Genomic DNA, 14008 nt, shown 5'->3' with positions numbered 1-14008 from the left:
CGCGTACTCTAGCCAATTTCCCACTCCGCCCCAGGTGGCTCCACACACAGTTGAACGGTTCCTCATTACCAAAAATGCGGATAGACTGCTTTCCTCCATCTACCTTAGGATCTCAACTCATGACCCTGTGGCCCTGACCAGACTATTTGACGCCTGGCGGGGGGACATCCCTTCCTTGACGGAGGATGACTGGGAGGAAGGCCTGGGGAACTATATTCCGCTGGTCATCTCCGCAAGAGACCGCTACACACAACTCCGCTTCCTTCATAGTTTACTATACCCCGCAAAAGTTGGCCCGGATTTACCCCGATAGGTCTGACCGTTGCCCCAAATGTCAAAACGCCCTGGGCTCCTTTATACATGTGGTTTGGTCTTGCCCATTGATCCAGGACTTCTGGAGGGTGGTTGCGAGGGAGTTGTCTACAATAACGACCCTGGATGTCCCACTAGACCCCAAGCTTTTCCTCTTGGGTGTGGCTGATGGCCTCCCTGCAGGGAAAAACGCTAAACTTCTGATTTTTTACGCTTCTTTTTACGCCAGGAAGACTTTGCTTGCCAACTGGAGGAAGTCTGATCCTCCTACCTTGTCCCAATGGCGGAAGGTAGTGGATGCGGTTCTTCCCCTGTATAGACTAACCTATATGTCCAGGAAGTGCCCCGCTAAGTTTGATAAAATATGGGGACCATGGCTGGGTCGCTAGCCCTCTCCCACACTGCTTGCCGGTGGCGAGGCTTCGGCCTCCGCGCTTTAACCCCACTCTTTCTCTGGCCCCCCCTCTTCCCCTCCCCCCCCTCCCTTCTTCCCCCCCCCCCTCCCTTCTCTCCTTTTTTTTTCTGCTTCTTACCCTTTCTCCTTTTTCCCAGATCCCCTTGCCATGTCCCTTTCAGGTTTTTTTTTCTTACTGTCACCCCTCATTGTTTGTTCTTCCCCCCCCCCCTCCACTTTCTTACAGCTACCTCAATCTCAGCACTGTGACATGTGTACTATGTACTATTGTTGTTTATATTATCTGCTATGATTCAATCGATTGCTTAAGTATCTCGCTTCTAATTCTTTTCGATACTGTAATCCCCAAGTTTGTGTTCTGTTAATGTTTGGATGTACCTTGTTTTGTATGTTCTTTGTTTTTGCACATAAATAAAAACTTTTCTGTTAAAAAAAAAATAGTCGTGCGGCGGTCGGCAAGCGGTTAAGGGTTCTTGTATGAAATTTGTTTGGTCTGTAATGGTACAGCAAATGTTCTGGACTTTTGTACAAATGTTTTTTTTCTGCTGGTGTATGGCCAACGATGCATATGTAGAACTATGGGCAAAACTTTTTCCTGGTGCCTCCATGGCAGCATACCAGTGATAGAGCTCCGCCTCTACTCCTCCCTCAGGACTAGTGAGTAGCATAAAAGAAAGGCCTAGCCCCCTGTCCCATCATTCTCCTTTTTTTCCTCATACCTTCCTGACGGGTGAGGAATAGCAGTATGTCCTTACCTCTGCCTTTTTGGTGTGCAGTCCCTGCTCTTGGGTCACTCAAAGCACTAATAAGGCCAGGAACCCCTACTGTGGATCTTTGGGGTATTATGTGCAGGGTTTTCTTGCAGCAGTGGCGTACCAATGGGGGGGGGGGGCGGGGGGGCGTTCCGCCCCGGGTGCCACGCTCTGGAGGGTGTCAGCCGGTGTCCTGCCCGGTGTGTTCAGACAGATCCCGCAGAAGGCAGCTGCAGTGGCAGCTCCTTCAGTCCGTGCTGCAAGTGGGGGGGGCGGAGCCGCGGCGGGAATACGGGGGCTGAGCCTCGGCGGGAATAAGGAGGCGGAGCCTTAGCGGGAAGAAGGAGGCGGAGCCTTAGCGGGAAGAAGGGGGCGGAGCCTCGCCGGGAAGAAGGTGAGTGCCCATTGCCCAGGTGTGTGTGCTGGATAGGAGGGGGGATGGGGCTGCTGCAAATAGAGGAATTCATCTTTCTCTATTCTTCCTGCAGCTGCCTGCTGAATAACTGATCTCCTCCTCTCCCTCCTGCAGGAAGAATAGGGAAAGATCAATTCATATATATGCAGCTGCCCCATCCCCCTCCTATACAACTTCTTTTGCTGGCCCCCCTCCAGTGCTCCTAATCTCCCCCCCTCGGTGCTCTTAGCCCCCCCCCCCAGTGCACTAGACCCCCCCTGTTCTTTAGCCCCCCCCATGCTCTTCAGCTCCCCACAGTGCTTTCTCCCGCCCTCAAGTGCTCCCTGTCCCCCCCAGTGCTCTCCACCCCCTGGTTTTCCCTGTCCACCCCCCAAGTGCTCCCTGTCCCCCCCCCCCAGTGCTCTCCACCCCCCTGGTTTTCCTTGCCCGCCCCCCAAGTGCTCCCTGTCCCCCCCCCCAGTGCTCTCCACCCCCCTGGTTTTCCCTGCCCGGCCCCCAAATGCTCCCTGTCCCCCCCAGTGCTCTCCACCCCCCTGATTTTCCCTGCCCACCCCCCCCCAAGTTCTCCCTGTCCCCCCCTGATTTTCCCTGCTTGCCCCCCAAGTACTCCCTGTCCCCCCCAGTGCTCTCCACCCCCCTGATTTTCCCTGCCCACCCCCCCCAAGTTCTCCCTGTCCCCCCCTGATTTTCCCTGCTTGCCCCCCAAGTACTCCCTGTCCCCCCCAGTGCTCTCCACCCCCCTGATTTTCCCTGCCCACCCCCCCCAAGTTCTCCCTGTCCCCCCCAGTGCTCTCCACCCCCTTATTTTCCCTGCCCATCCCCCCAAGTGCTCCCTGTCCCCCCCCCAGTGCTCTCCACCCCCCTGGTTTTCCCTGCTCGCCCCCCAAGTGCTCCCTGTTCCCCCCCAGTGCTCTCCACCCCCTGCACCTTCCAACCCCCCTACAATGCTTTCCAAACCCCCTCTTAATTCTCTCCAGCCCCCCCCCCACCGTGCCCTTCAGCTCCTCCAGTGCTCTCTGCTTCGTCTGTGCTCTCCGGCCCCCCTAGCTCTCTTCTATCTTCTATCATGTCCTCAGTCTCTGAGCATCTCTTGTATCATGTCTGTAGTCTCTGACCATCTACTGTATCATGTCCTCAGTCTCTGACCATCTCCTGTATCATGTCCGCAGTCTCTGACCATCTCTTGTATCATGTCCTCAGTCTCTGATCATCTACTGTATCATGTCCTCAGTCTCTGACCATCTCCTGTATCATGTCTGCAGTCTCTGACCATCTCTTGTATTATGTCTGCAGTCTCTGAGCATCTCCTGTATCATGTCTGCAGTCTCTGACCATCTACTGTATCATGTCTGCAGTCTCTGACCATCTCCTGTACCATGTCTGCAGTCTCTGACCATCTCCTGTATCACGTCTGCAGTCTCTGACCATCTACTGTATCATGTCTGCAGTCTCTGACCATCTACTGTATCATGTCTGCAGTCTCTGACCATCTAATGTACTAATGTCTGCAGTCTCTGACCATCTACTGTATCATGTCTGCAGTCTCTGACCATCTACTGTATCATGTCTGCAGTTTCTGAGCATCTCCTGTATCATGTCTGCAGTCTCTGACCATCTCTTGTATCATGTCTGCAATCTCTGACCATCTCCTGTATCATGTCTTCAGTCTCTGACCATCTCTTGTATCATGTCTTCAGTCTCTGACCATCTCCTGTATCATGTCTGCAGTCTCTGACCATCTCCTGTATCATGTCTGTAGTCTCTGAATATCTCCTTTAGCAAGTCTTCAATCTCTTACTCAAACTTAAACACATTGCTAATAATATTAGCTATCTATTTATGCTGAAGGTAGGACTGTGCAGGGGAGGCAGAGAGTGCAAAAGGGGGAACTGTGATTAGAGAGACGGAGGGCAGACTGCAAGGGGCACTGTGTTGGGGGGGCTGTGAAATTTGTGCAAAAAATATTCTTGAACATATTACAATTTTTTGTGGGTGTTTTTACATTTTAAAGTTGGGGGGGGGGGGGGGGGTGCCAGATATAGGATCCACCCCGGGTGCCAAATGCTCTAGGTACGCCACTGTCTTGCAGGAATGCATGCTGCCTTCTGTCTCTATATTGGATCTCTGGGTTTGCAGAGTTTTGCGTGAGGACCATCCTTGTTTTTTGTCTCTTTCCTCTCTTTCCTGTTTTCTCTCTCTCTTTTCTTCTTTCCCCTCTTCCCTGTTTTTACCTTGGGTCCGCTGTCTTGTTTTTCGCCAAGTCTTTTCAAAGGGGAGAGAAGAAAAAAGATAAGGAAAGACTGTTGAAATCCCCTATGCTTCCCCTTCGTGCCGAAGGTCTTACCAGCCTTTGGCCGCCCCTCTCCTTTCCTCTTTATCGTCCTTTGAGCGGCGTCACCGATGTGCCAACGCTCGGAGGCGGAGAGTGAGGGTGGCCTCGAGGAGAGCATGTGCGCATGCGCAGTTCAAACGAGGCCCGAGTGGCCATCTTGGATAAGGGAACCAGGCAGCATTTTACCCTGAGTTCCATACAAATTAGAGGGAGGGGTTTCCTTTCTCCTTATTATTATTATTATAAAGGGCCCATTCCTTCCTCTTCTCCCACCGAGGACTACTTTATCTCTGCTCCCTCTGCCCTCCTTTTGCAAGCCCTTGAAAAGGAGAGCGTTCATTCATTTTTTTTTTTTTCTCTTTCTTTTTTTTTTTTTCTCTTTTTTTTTTTCTCTTTCTTTTTTTTTTTTATTTGAACATCTCGGACTAATTATAAGGGGAAGGATTAGTTTTAAAGATAAATCTATCTTTTTTTTCCCCCTCTCTTTTTCTTTCTCTTCTTTCCCTCTCTAACAGCTGGTCTTCCTGCAACGCCCTGCAATGAGCCATTCATTACGCAACCAGGATCCTCGCAGTAGGTATAGGACCACCTCTCGTGAGTATTTTACAAAAAACAAAAGAGTGCCTATATGGAATGACAAATGTCCTTTGTTCCAGCCCTGCCCACTCCAAGAGATTGGGAAAATCCTCACGGCATCACGATTATGACAGTCCGGACCGCAGATCCCGCTCATCTCACTATAGATCCTCAGAGAGATCTAGATCTAAACACCATCGTTCCCCTTTTCCAACTTCCCACTCTTCCAAGAAAAAGTGTTGGGCTTGTGGTGCAGTTCCTTTCAGAGAAAAATCGGTTTGCAAGGACTGCTTCAGAGACTACACATCCAACTGCAAGGTGGAAAATCAGCAAGTCATTTGACAACTCTGGTCCAGGTGTCAGACAGGGATTCTAACGCTCCAGGCCCCTCAGGCCTCTATATTCCTCACACCATGGCTCCACTCCATAGAAAATCATCTTTGTAACACCTCTCAGAGGAGTCCTCGGAAGAATCGGACCCTTCAGGCTTTAGTTATGCCTTAGTCCCACCCTTCATTCAGGCAGTCAAGGCAGCGATTGCCTGGGAGGACCCCGAGGAGCCCCTTCCAAGATCAAAAACATACTTTCCCTTCCTGAAAAGGAAACAAGTATTCTTTCCTCTAATGGGCAAGATAAAAGAGGTCATTGAAGAAGAATGGAAGAAGACAGATAGGAAGTTCACCTTAGACCACCTTAATAAGCTCTACCCTCTGGCCGAGTCTGAGTCTCAATCACTAAGTTCCATGCCGGTGGTAGACGCAGCGGTCGTACGCCTCACCAAAAATGTCAAGCTACAGGAAAGATGGTCTCACTCCACCAGGGGAGTGGTATCCAATGTTCTGGAATTAAGAGCTGCCTTCCTGGCTAGACAACAGAGCGGCAGTGGCATACCTACAAAAACAGAGGGGAACTCGCAGCAGGACCCTACTCCTGAAAGTCAAACCCATAATGTTATGGGCAGAGAGGAACCTGCTGGATCTCAGGGCAGTTTACCTCCCAGGTCATGTGAACACAGTAGCAGACTCGCTATCACAAAGGTTCACAGACAACCATGAGTGGAGTCTACATCCCCACTTCTTTCTCCAAGTCTCCAACCTCTGGTATCCTCCTCAAGTGGATATGTTTGCCACTCCAGAGAACTCAAAACTACCCAGATTCTTCTCTCGCCTTCCCTACCCTCAGGTGGAAGCGTTGGATGCCCTGAAATGCCCCTGGAATTTCTCCATGGCTTATGCCCTTCCTCCTCGTCCTCTGATTCTGAAGTTTCTCCGGAGACTCCTCAGAGGGTCAATACAGATTCTAGCAATTCTTCTGTTCTGGCCAAAGAGACCGTGGTTCCCTCTAGCCATACGTCTCTGTGTGGGACCCCCTATCAGGATCAGGCTGACTAGGCTAGAAAGCATTGTGTATGACCTTCCTGGATAGAGTAATATAGAACCATAGGAAAAGCTAAAATGTACATGGATCCTGAGGGTGTTGAGTCCTTGCTGGCATAACTTGGTTCTGAAAAGGAGGTTCCCCGGTGTGTTGTTTCCACCTCTTGTACAGTATGGGTTTGAAATTTGCCTCGCCTGCCAAAAGGAGCTTGAATGAAAAATACAGCAATAGATAACCCTTGACCTATCTGAGGTGGAGAAAAGCAACCACAGACTGATCAAACTTCAACATTCCCAAATAGATCATTAGGTCAGGCTGAAGGTCTATTGCCACCCTTTACAAAAGAGTTGCTGCCATATTCTATGCACTGTTGTGCCACCACTATGCAGCCCTAATCATGGGGGACCACCATACTCTGCCATGTCTAGTGCCACCACCATGCAGCCCTAATCATGGGGGATCTCCATACTCTGCCATGTCTAGTGCCACCACCATGCAGCCCTAATCATGGGGGATCTCCATACTCTGCCATGTCTAGTGCCACCACCATGCAGCCCTAATCATGGGGCACCTCCATAGTCTGTCATGGCTAGTGTCACCACCATGCTGCCCAAATCATGGGGGACGTCCATAGTCTGTCATGGCTAGTGTCAACACCATGTAGCCCCAATCACAGAGGACCTTCATAGTCTGTCATGTCCGGTGCCTCCACCATGCAGCCCTGATCATGGGGCACCTATATACACTGTCATAGCTAGTGCCACCACCATGCAGCCCTAATCATGGGGCACCTCCATACTCTACCAAGTCTAGTGCCACCACCATGCAGCGCTAATCATGGGGCACCTCCATACTCTGCCATATCTAATGCCACCACCATGCAGCACTAATCATAGGGCACCTCCATACTCTGCCATATCTAATGCGACCACCATGCAGCCCTAATCATGGGGCACCTCCATACTCTGCCATATCTAATGCCACCACCATGCAGCCCTAATCATGGGGCACCTCCATACTCTGCCATGTCTAGTGCCACCATCATGCAGCCCTAATCATGGAGCGCCTCCATAGTCTGTCATGGCTAGGCTCACCACCATGCAGCCCTAATCATGGGGGACCTCCATAGTCTGTCATTGCTAGTGTCACCACCATGCTGCCCAAATCATGGGGGACGTCCATAGTCTGTCATGGCTAGTGTCAACACCATGTAGCCCCAATCACAGAGGACCTTCATAGTCTGTCATGTCCGGTGCCTCCACCATGCAGCCCTGATCATGGGGCACCTATATACACTGTCATAGCTAGTGCCACCACCATGCAGCCCTAATCATGGGGCACCTCCATACTCTGCCATATCTAATGCCACCACCATGCAGCCCTAATCATGGGGCACCTCCATACTCTGCCATATCTAATGCCACCACCATGCAGCCCTAATCATGGGGCACCTCCATACTCTGCCATATCTAATGCCACCACCATGCAGCCCTTATCATGGGGGATCTCCATACTCTGCCATGTCTAGTGCCACCACCATGCAGCCCTAATCATGGGGGACCTCCATAGTCTGTCATTGCTGGTGTCACCACCATGCTGCCCAAATCATGGGGGACGTCCATAGTCTGTCATGGCTAGTGTCAACACCATGTAGCCCCAATCACAGAGGACCTTCATAGTCTGTCATGTCCGGTGCCTCCACCATGCAGCCCTGATCATGGGGCACCTATATACACTGTCATAGCTAGTGCCACCACCATGCAGCCCTAATCATGGGGCACCTCCATACTCTGCCATATCTAATGCCACCACCATGCAGCCCTAATCATGGGGCACCTCCATACTCTGCCATATCTAATGCCACCACCATGCAGCCCTAATCATGGGGCACCTCCATACTCTGCTATATCTAATGCCACCACCATGCAGCCCTAATCATGGGGCACCTCCATACTCTGCCATGTCTAGTGCCACCATCATGCAGCCCTAATCATGGAGCGCCTCCATAGTCATGGCTAGGCTCACCACCATGCAGCTGCAATCATGGGGGACCTCCATAGTCTGTCATGGCTAGTGTCCACACCATGTAGCCCCAATTACAGGGGACCTTCATAGTCTGTCATATCCAGTGCCACCACCATGCAGCCCTAAACAGGGGGCACCTCCATTCTCTGTCAAGTCCAGTGCCACCACCATGCAGCCCTAATCATGGGGCACCTCCATACTCTGCCATGTAATATTCTTGGTGCACAGGGTCTCCTAATTTGCACTTCTATTTTATTATACTTTGATTTTGCTAATATGACAACCTTCGTAGACTACACTTAACACTGGAAGACAAGGATATTAGCAATAAGAGCAAACTTTATACCGTCAGGGACTTTGCTCTCACACACTGTATGTCATAGCGAGATAATGTATTAGTATTACACCATCTGCAGTCACAAGACACTCAAGTGATGGCCATAAAAAGAGGAATGCCCACAGCATGTACTATGCTATACGTTGCGACTTGTATGTGGTTTGCCAGGGTTATGGCTGCAGCTATATGCCATACAGTATCTCACAAAAGTGAGTACACCCCTCACATGTTTGTAAATATTTTATTATTTCTTTTCATGTGACAACACTGAAGAAATGACACTTTGCTACAATGTAAAGTAGTGAGTGTACAGCTTGTATAACAGTGTAAATTTACTGTCCCCTCAAAATAACTCAACACACAGCCATTAATGTCTAAACCACTGGCAACAAAAGTGAGTACACCCCTAAGTTAAAGTGTCTGAATTGGGCCCAAAGTGTCAATATTTTGTTTGGCCACCATTATTTTCCAGCACTGCCTTAACCCTCCTGGGCATGGAGTTCACCAGAGCTTCACAGGTTGCCACTGGAGTCCTCTTCCACTCCTCCATGATGACATCACTGAACTGGTTGAGGTTAGAGACCTTGCGCTCCTTTCCATTTGAGGATGCCTTACAGATGCGCAATAGGGTTTAGGTCTGGAGACATGCTTGGCTAGTCCATCACCTTTACCCTCAGCTTCTTTAGCAAGGCAGTGGTCATCTTGGAGGTGTTTGGGGTCGTTATGTTGGAATACTGCCCTGTGGCCCAGTCTCTGAAGGGAGGGGATCATGCTCTGCTTCAGTATGTCACAGTACATGTTGGCATTCATGGTTCCCTCAATGATCTGTAACTCCCCAGTGTCAGAAGCACTCATGCAGCCCCAGACCATGACACTCCCACCACCATGCTGGACTGTAGGCAAGACACACTTGTCTTTGTACTCCTCACCTGGTTGCCCCCACATGCACTTGACACCGTCTGAACCAAAAAAGTTTATCTTGGTCTCATCAGAGCACAGGAGATGGTTCCAGTAATCCATGTCCTTAGTCTGCTTGTCTTCAGCAAACTGTTTGCGGGCTTTCTTGTGCATCGTCTTTAGAAGAGGCTTCCTTCTGGGATGACAGCCATGCAGACCAATATGATGCAGTGTGCGGCGTATGGTCTGAGCACTGACAGACTGACCCCTCCCCCCACCCCTTCAACCTCTGCAGCAATGCTGGCAGCACTCATATGTCTATTTCCCAAAGACAACCTCTGGATATGACGCTGAGCACATGCACTCAACTTCTTTGATTGACCATGGCGAGGCCTGTTCTGAGTGGAACCTCTCCTGTTAAACCGCTGTATGATCTTGGCCACCGTGCTGCAGCTCAGTTTCAGGGTCTTGGCAATCTTCTTATAGCCAAGGCCATCTTTATGTAGAGCAACAATTCTTTTTTTCAGATCCTCAGAGAGTTCTTTGCCATGAGGTGCCATGTTGAACTTCCAGTGACCAGTATGAGAGAGTGAGAGCGATAACATCAAATTTAACACACCTGCTCCCCATTCACACCTGAGACCTTGTAACACTAACGACTCACATGACACCGGGGAGGGAAAATGGCTAATTGGGTCCAATTTAGACATTTTTACTTAGGGGTGTACTCACTTTTGTTGCCAGCGGTTTAGACATTAATAGTGTTGAGTTATTTTGAGCACTGTTATACAAGCTGTACACTCACTACTTTATATTGTAGCAAAGTGTAATTTCTTCAGTGTTGTTACATAAAAAGATAGAATAAAATATTTACAAAAATGTGAGGGGTGTCCTCACTTTTGTGAGATACTGTAACTCTGGTATTTTTTTTTTCAGCCGGCGATTTTCATTTTAATAAAAGTGGTCCGAGCAGCTAATTAGCCACTGGATCGCTTTCTGAAGCAGCGGGAGGGGTTGTCGCCCCCCCCCCCCCCCACCGCTCACCTGTTTTTCTTCTCTGGCTTACCATTCTAATTATAGGGCGCCTCCATACATGCAGCCCAAATCAAGGGGCACCGGCACCTCCATACTCTTCCATGTCCAGTACCACCACCATGCAACCCTAATCATGGGGCACCTCTATACTCTGCCATGTCTTGTGCCACTACCATGCACCTCTAATCATGGGGCTTTTCCATACTCTGCCATGTCGAGTAAAACCACCATGCAGTCCTAGTTATGGGGCACCTCCAAACTCTGCCATATCTAGTGCCACCACCATGCAGCCCTAGTCATCGGGGACCTTCATACTCTGTCATGTGCAGTGCCACCACCATGCAGCCCTAATCATGAGACACCTTCGTACTCTGCCATGTCCAGTGCCACCACCATGCAGCCCTAATCATGAGACACCTCCGTACTCTGCCATGTCCAGTGCCACCACCATGCAGCCCTAATCTTAGGGGACCTTCATACTCAGCCATGTCCTGTTCTTGGTGTACAGCGTCTCCTGATTTATTTCTGATTTATAATGCTTTGATTTTGCTGATATCAGAACATTAGTAGACTACACCTAACACTGGAAGACAACGATATTAGCAATAAATGTGATCTTTATACGGTCAGGGACTTTGCTCTCTATCACGTACCTGGTGAAGACTGTAATGTTGTGGAAGCCTCTCTTGCACCTCCCGCCTAACACTCCTGAAGGTGGAAACAGGGAGTGCAAAGGCAAGGAGTGGCATGAGTGCCGTAGCAGCTAGCTGATGATGATCACTCTGTAGGTGGGTAGAGCTGGTAGTCGCAGTCCTCGGAACTGGATGCAGTAGCAGCTTGGCACCAGAGCGTGGGACGGGAGTAGAATCGGGAAATGAGCAGCAGTCAAAGGCAACTGAGCAGTGAGGTACCGTATCAGCAAGCAAGCAAGTACAGAAGATAGCCCAAGGTCGTTCACAGCCGGGCAATGCAGTACAAGGTCAGCAGGCAAATCAAATCCGTTAAGCAACACCCAAGGTCGGAGTAGTAGCTAACAGAGCTGGAGCACAGGCAGAGGCAAAGCTCAAGGGCAAGCTGGGTCATACACGGGTAAGCAGAAACAACAGATCAGGTCTCAGGAACACAGGAACAAGCGGAAGACCATTCAGCAGCTGCTCACAGTAACAGAGCAGTTTAAATAGGCCACTGGGTGCCAAATGCTAATTAGTATGTGCATGTGTGTGCACACGCGTTTGCGCATGCGCACAAATGTGTGCGCGACGAATTGGTAATGCAGAAGTGACATTGGTCTTTCGCTTATAAATATTAGCACGTGTGAAATGTGCACGAGCATGAACATAAGTCTGCACTGGCCTTTAGGTGGTAGAAATCGTGTTTACCTTTCACTCTCTCGCACTGTATGTTACTAATTAGCCGCTGGATCAATTTCAGAAGCAGTGGGAGAAGTCATCGCCTCACTTGCAGCTGCGAGTGCTGACCGGTGTGTTCTGGCGGGGGCGGGGGGTGTCAGAACATAATAGCTCAGTGGTGGTATCGCTGTACTAACATTGCTGTACTAACTATGCAAACTCTCAGTTCTTTTTTTTTTTCAGCCTGCTGGGTTGAACGAAGGAAAAAAAAAAAAAGGTGTGTACGAGGCTTACAACACAATGAGGACTTTGCCTAACATATAACAATATGGAAATCCATTGGAAATGGGAAAGGTCCCGGAAGTCGTACATCTATGCAAAACCCCCGAAAGAAGGTGCATGACAGCCTCAGCCCAAGCTCCAACCAGGCCATGCTCCCAACATGGTAAAACACAATGGGGGCGTGGCCTGGTTAACGCCTACTATTGGAGCTCTCAACATTTCTAGAGATAGAACTGCAGATAATAGTGGAGTGCGGTGTCGTGGCCTCTGCAACTTATGCATGTATTTGCAAATGTGTGCAAACTAAACCCGTTCTGAGGCTATCATACACCTTCCTATTGGGTTTTGCAGAGATGTGCGGCTTCCAAGACTTTTCCCTTTTCCATTAGATGTCTAGAGATTAGGCGAGCTCTGTCCTTGTCTGCACTGCAAGCAGTTGTTACATAGGAGGACCCAGGGCCGGATTAAGAGCATCATGGGCTTGGTGCTGAGGATTTTGAAGGGCCTTAAGGGCCGTGCCTTGGCATGCACCCAGAGGAGGAAGGGTGCAGCCATGCATGCCAAATTCAACATGGGATGCTGTCTCTGAAGCCCATAAACACATCCATGCATCGGCAACTGTCCCTCCTTGTCCGGCCTTCGTGCTGTGTGGGGAGGTTCTGAGGGAGCTGCCTGGGGAAGCGACCATAGAAGCCAGACTTCTGTGTTTACAAGTAACAGAAGAGGGGTAACAGTGAATATGGCCAACCCGGGGCCTATATAAAGGTAGGGGCCTGGAGCTGCAGCTCCAATAGCCCCTACGTTAATCTGGCCCTGGGAGGACCCAGTGGAGCCTTGAACGGCACCTGTAAATTTAGCCGTACAAACGACAACTGCCCCCACCTATAAATGGCCTTCACAGAAAGGAGCACATGGAAGGGCGACACATGTCAAACAAAACCAAAGAAAAATTCCCAGCTTAACTTGCCAACCAACCGAATCATCCTGTCTAACAGAGGTTTAGTTTGCACACGTGAATAGATACTGTACATGCGTAAGCTGCAGAGCCACTTCACGGCACCCCAGTATTATCCGCAGTCCTCACTAAATTTTGAGAGCCTCCATAATAGAAGCACATGCATAATAATGCAGATGAGCCTGGAGGGAACCCAACCCTACTTGAAGGAACAGGGGTGCACTGGACACCCGGCATATAGCACAATGGCAGCAAACGTGTCCAGTGCGTAACAAATGGCCACTGCCCCCACCTATAACTAGCATTTGCAGCAAGGCGCATTTGCAGCAAGGCCCTGTACCTTTAAGTAGGGGATGGGCTCTCCTTCCAGGCTCACCTGCCCTCTACCTATCTGTCAGGGAAATTCCCACAAGAGAGCTGGATCTGCCGCCCACACTAATGCAGCGACGCCCAGTGGCCTATTTAAACCAGCCTGCTCCAGCCATTAGTTGCTGGGTGATCTTCAGCTTCCTGTTCCTGTTTAGTTGGATTACCTGTTACTGACCCGGCTTGCCTCACCTGTCTTGTCTCTCCTCCTGGCTTCAACCACCGGCTCGTTTACCTACTCTGCTCCTGTGTATGACCCCTGGCTTGCTCCTTCGGACTCCTCTACTGCTTGATGAACTGTGTTTGACCCCTTGGCTTGACCCTGACCTCGCTCTTGGCTACCTCCTCCGGTCTCCTTCAAGGCAACCTGCATTGCAGCACGCACTACGTGTCTACTACTACAGCAGCCACCTCTTCACCGGAGCTTGCCGCAGCTGGCGACCCCTGTTCCTTTGGGCACAGCATTCCCTGTCTCCACCTCCAGGGGTGCCTTGCACTTAGCCACAAGGGAAGCCCTCTCAGCACCTCTGCCTCTGATCACCTACGTGATACTATCCCTTATTTTGCATGTGCTTCTACTATG

This window comes from Pelophylax lessonae (genome assembly GCF_965119305.1).
Source record: "Pelophylax lessonae genome assembly, chromosome: 1".
In the NCBI taxonomy this organism is placed as follows: Eukaryota; Metazoa; Chordata; class Amphibia; order Anura; family Ranidae; genus Pelophylax; species Pelophylax lessonae.
Note: the sequence above shows the minus strand (reverse complement) of the source record.